Source organism: Tenrec ecaudatus, chromosome 12, assembly GCF_050624435.1.
Source record: "Tenrec ecaudatus isolate mTenEca1 chromosome 12, mTenEca1.hap1, whole genome shotgun sequence".
NCBI lineage: Eukaryota > Metazoa > Chordata > Mammalia > Afrosoricida > Tenrecidae > Tenrec > Tenrec ecaudatus.
The window spans coordinates 93,876,938-93,882,899 of NC_134541.1; the positions used below are offsets into that span (position 1 = coordinate 93,876,938).

Here is a 5,962-nt window from a genome sequence, read left to right on the forward strand (position 1 = left end):
ACTTGGATCCATCATCAATGCCTATGGAAACAGCAGTGCAGGAATCAAGCAAGGTGTTGCATTCAGTAAATCTGCTACAGAAGATCTCTTCAAAGAGTTGGGGTTTTTTGTTTGTTTGCTTGTTTGTTTGTTTGTTTGTTTTTTAATGTCACTCTGAGGTGTAAGGTGTGCCTGATCCAAGTCATGGCATTTTCAGTGTTGACAAAAGGTGGATAATAAATCAGAAAAATCAAAGGAGAAATAATGCTTTACAATTACAATAGTGGTGAAGAATACTGAACATACCATTGGCAGCCAGAGCAAACAAATCTATTCTGGAAGAAGCACAATTGAAATGTTCCTTCGAAATGAAGATGGCCATGTTATCAGGAGGTAACAGTCCCCGGAGAAGGACACCGTGCTTCGGAGAGGGTCCTTGAAAAGAGAAAAGTCCTACGATGAGATACACTGGCAACATGGCTGCAACAATGGGCTTCAAATATGGCAACAATTAAGAGGATGGTGTGGGAACACACAGGGTTTTGTTTGGCTGTATATATGGTCACCATGAGTCAGAAATGGCATGATGGGACCTAACAATAATAATGATTTCATTAGGGGTTTGTTTTGCTTTTTCCTGATGACTGGTGATGTTGAACATATTTCCATGTGCATGTTGGCCATTTCTAAATCTTCTTTGGAGAGCGCCTATCCAAGTCCTTTGCCCATTTTCAATTGGATTGTTTTTGTTATAGTTCTTTATGTGTACTTAATAAAATTTAATTTTTCTCTTGTTGCCCATAATGTCATTGTCAAAAACAAGGTCCTGATGATTTACTACCATGTTTTCTTCTAAGAATCTTGTGGTTTTAATTCTTACATTGGGGCCTTGATCTGTTTTGAGTTAACTTCTATTGAGGGCACATTCTTTTGCATGTGGTTATCCTGTGGCCCTGGCACCATTTGTTGAAATGCCTGCCCTTTTCCCATTGAATGTACTTGTCAAAAACTAATTACCCATAGGTAATAGTTTTATTTCTGGAATTTTAATTCTACTCCATCGGTCTATGTGTCTATCCTTGTACTAATACTGAATGTTTTGTTTCTTCAGTCTTATAGTACATTTTTCCCAGAGTTGTGATGGTATAGTGATTATGCATTGAGCTGATAACCGCAAGGTCAGCAGTTCAAAACCACCAGCCTCTCCGAGGGAGAAAGACAAGGCTTTCTACTTCTGTAAAGAGTTACAGTCTCAATTGATGTATGTATATGTATGGATTGTGATAAGGGTTGTATGAGCCCTTAATAAAATGTAAAAAAGGAAAAAAAAGAAAATGATTAGGTCAAAGATTGTACAGATGTGCTTTATACAATTGATGAATGTATATGTATGGATTGTGATAAGAGTTGTATGAGCCCCTAATAAAATGTTTTTTTTACAAAAAAGACTTTCAGTCTCAGAAACACCCAGGAGCAGTTCTACCCTGTTCTATAGGTTCACTATGATGTTGCAATCGGCTCCAAGGCAGTGGATTTGGGTTTTTATAGTACATGTTGAAATAGGGAAGAGTGAATTCTTTTACTCTGTTCTTTTCAAGGTTGTTGTTTTGACTATTCAATTTTCAATGCCAGAAGAAATTGAGGATTGACTTTTCCACTTCTGCCAAGATGACTTAGAATTGACAGGGATGACACTGATTCTGTAGCTACTGTAGCACTGCTTTGGGTAGGGCCTTTCTTTCTGTTGCTCTCACAGGAAACCACAACTGGGTGGCTTTAATTAACAGAATTTTATTCAGCCACAGTTTAGGAAACTAGAAGGCACTTGAGGGCACTAGCACGAGGGAAGGGTTTTCTCGCTGCTCAATTCTGGGGAAGACCCTGGTGGTTTTAGTATCTGTCCCTTGGTCCCTCGAGGATCTATCAGTAGGTGGTATATTGCTTCCCCTTCATTGGTGTTTACTCCTGGGCCTAATCTGTTCTTTGTATAGCTCTAAAATTATTGGATTAAGACATATCTTACACTGATGTTGCCTGGTTAGCATAACAAATAAAACTATATTCCCAATTGAGATTGAATCCACAAATAAAGCGGTTAGGATTTACAGCACATTCTGGGGGGACGATGCAGTCCATAACATATAGTACTGATATTTCAACATTACATCTTTCAATCCACTAATATTGAGTGTGTTTTCATTTACCTGGCATTTTAAACTGCTTTCAGCAATATTTCATTTATTTATTTATAAAGATCATTTTATTGGGGGCTCCCACGGCTCTTATAACAATCCATACATCAATTGTATCAAGCATATTTATACATATGTTGCCATCATTATTTTCTAAACATTTATTTTCTATGGGAACCCCTGGTATCAGCTCCTGTTTTTTCTTTCCTAGCCCCACCTTCTCGTGAACCCTAGACAAATTATATAGTAATCTACATATAGTCATCTGTATACCAAAGTTTATATTGTTCTAATAACAACAATTTTCATGAGATGACTTCTAAGACAAACCTGGAACACGTTTTTCTCAAACATAACCAGTCTACAAGGGTAGGGCGACGGCATATTTAGCCTGCTGTGCATCGGGTTGCCATGAGTTGAAACTAACTCAGCCCCTAATCATAAAACATACCACCCTGAATCCTACAGTAATAAAAATCACTGAATCCTGCAGTAATAAAAATCTGCTAATTGTGATAAACTGTGTCACTTTCCAACTCTATTTTTTTTTCAATTTTCATATTTTTATTCACCCGGGTATACTAAGAAATCAAGAAACTTCTAAATGAAAATCTGAATCAATTTTACTTTTTATGTTTTCTGTGTGTTGGAATTTTATTTCATAAGATTAGAAATTATAATACATCATTCAATTAGGGGTTTCATGTCTTTAGAACATTAAGTTATTATTCAAAATTGTAGCATAAACATTTTTGCTTTTCAAATTCTGTAGAAAATATGTATGATCACCTTAAAGTTTCTTTTTTTCTCTGATTTCTTACAGTTTCTGTGTTCGACATAAACCAGCCTATTTTGCATACAGGTTATAGAGTGCAATTCATGTAAGTACACCCATATTATTTTTTTTAATTTTTGCACAGGTTTCTCTAATTGTCTTCTGAGGGACTAATTTAATAAGTGTAGGGGCTGATGAGCCAATGTGAGTAAACTTCTATTTCCTTTTAAACAACAGAGAATCAAAAACTACCAAGTCCAGGTGTAATTCTCAAATGCCCCTCAATCGGCTTCAGCCAGGTGGAACCATTTTTCTTTGTAAGTTTAAACTGTGGAAGAGTGGTCAATTTTTACGGTTCAGTATTAGCGTTTTGAGCTCAGGGAAATCACTCTTTCAGCCTCCCAGATAGAAGGTCAAGTTCCCTCATCGTAATAGCCTTGCAAGGACTAAAGAACTGAAGAGCATCCGTCTCTTAAGATAGCTCCCCATACCACACGGGCCTCCTCATTACCGGTCTACTCCGAAATGCCGCCGATGACGGAAGAAATATGACTACACCAACACCTATCATCTGCATTTAAATCCCATTTAAAAAGCACGCAAGAAATGTATTTGTCGCCCAGGGGGCCCACAATAACGTAAATTACGAAAGCGGTTAACTTGGATTTACGCTTTCTCCAACTCAATTCCGTTGCATGGGAAGCGCCTCCAGAGGGCTTGGCTATCAGAGCTGTGCCCAGTGGGCTTTGGGTACTGTGGATCACCCCATTTCTACTGGCTGCGGAGCTGAGCAGTCCAAAGACCTGGACACTTGCCTAAAATTCCAAAGGTTTCCCGGAAACGCCCTTCCTGAGGCTGGGCTTCAGCTTTTACGGCGCTCACCAGCTCATCTGTAATCCATCAGGCACTGGCTGAGGCTGCGCACCTGGGCCTGCAGGGGAAGCCTGGGTTCCTGGGAAGCCTCTTAGCAAAGGGCAGGAGGAATGGAAGCGCACTTGGGACACCCTTCCTGAAGGAGGCCCCAGGAAAGTGCACCCCAACTGGGTCGCAGCTGGTGCACCTGGGTTCTGCAAGGCATCCAGAGGCCTCTGTGTTGTGGGGCTCCTTCTGCGCCGGTCTCCAGCCTCTCGGGGCTCCCTCCCCAGTCCTCCCCAAGGTGTCCTCCCACTCTCTGCTCCCATGACAGGGCCTCGTGTTCCGTGTTCGCACCCCGGGACCCAGAGGACAACCATGTCCATGTTGGCGGTGCCGCGACTCCCAGCCACAGAGCCCCATATGTACTTTTTTAATGCCTCCAAAAATTGTGTTCATTGTTCCACAAGGTTATTTTCAGTTTTCTAAACAGAGATTTTTGGTCTTGGATCTAAGTATGCAATAGCGCCCTGATGGTGTACTGGTTCTGAGTTGGTCTGGGATCAGAAAGGGCACGAGTTCGAAATCACCAGCATCTTCCCTGAAGAAAAACAGGGCTTTCTAGTCCCGTAAAGACTGCGTTGCAGTCTCGAAAACCCTCGGGGCAGTTCCACCCTGTCCTACGGGATCGCTGTGAGTCGGAAACGAGTCAGTGACCTGTGTTTACTGAACATATGCCCACGTCCAATTTAGAAATGCGTTATATGACAAAAAGGAGACCCGTCCACTAAAGGAGACGCTGCGACGTCTGTATCAAATGCAGGGATCTAGGGAGTGGGGAGGAGCTCTAGCGACCTGGCTCGCCAATCACAAGATCATTCAACAGCAACCAACGCAATGACAGGCTTTTTTTCTCTTTCCAAGAAGAGCTGTAGTCTCTGAAGCCAACTGAGAAAGTTCTACCCTGGGCTTTAGGGTCCCTATGAACTGGAATAGAACTAAGGACAGTGAGTTTGTTTTTTTAGATTTTTAAAGAAATATAAAAATGATTAGGGCAAAGACTGTACAGATGTGCTTTATACAATTGATGTATGTATATGTATGAACTGTGTAAAGAATTGTATCAGCCCCAATAAATTGTTAAAAAAAAAAAGAAATATAAAAAACTTTTCGTGTCTTTATCTCCATAGAGACAAAACCTGTCTGCATCTTCAGAATCGATTAGCATTCGAATCTATGTCCATTTTCAGATTGGTAAATCCAGATGCTTTCATATATTTCTAAAGATCCCAACACCACAGAATGCCACAAGGATCCCTTTTAGTGCAGTGGATTATGCATGGGATTGGTAATTTCAAGATCAGTAGTCTGAACGGACAAGCCATTCCAAAGGAAAAAAGCTATATTTGTAATTAAATGGGTTCTTTTTCTTTTATATTTTAGTGTAGTTTTCAATCACACATCATTTGGCGCATTTTTGTTTTGTTTTGTTTTGTTTTGTTTTCACCTGTGGCAGCGAGTACTATCAAACTCCAGTCATTGAGGCAAGCTCTACTGGTGTTAGCGAAAATCCTGCCTGGTAACATAGCACACTTCCCACACGCAGAAGTTCACTGGCCAAGATTGTGCATTTGTTTTTAAAGGAAAAAAATCACAACTTTTCTGTAGTGTTTAAAGCATATTTGAAAAAGGAACATTCTTATGCTAATTCTATACAAATCACATAGCCTTAAAAATGCAAAACAATGATTTTAAACCTCCAGTAACAGCAGTTATACTGAACACAGTGCTTTAGTCGCAGAATTATTTGTACAGAGGGATTTTAGTCAGTGTGTATGAAAATATGTGAATCAGTGTAAATATGATTAGATGTCTATGTAAAATATTTTCTTAAGTGTACGCACAAGAAGAGTCTAACCTTGCAGCTTCTCCTCTTGTCTTATATCCTGTATACCAGCAGAAAGGGATTGATTGATGTGTGTGTGTGTGTGTGTGTGTGTGTGTGTGTGTTCTTGTGAGTCCATTCTGCTCATTCTGACCCTATGAAAAAAAGTAGCAAAACGTTGCTTGGTTTTATATCATCCTCCAAATTGTCGTTATGTTTGGGCTCATCTCTACATCCATAGTGTCAGTCCATCTCCTACATGGTTTTCCTATATCTCTC

General features: G+C 40.0%; 1 pseudogene; it reads right to left on the reverse strand.

The window, feature by feature from the left end:
• Positions 1-5,303: 5,303 nt before the first annotated feature.
• On the reverse strand, positions 5,304-5,430 carry LOC142423603 (small nucleolar RNA SNORA62/SNORA6 family; annotated as a pseudogene).
• Between the last annotated feature and the right edge of the window lie 532 nt (positions 5,431-5,962).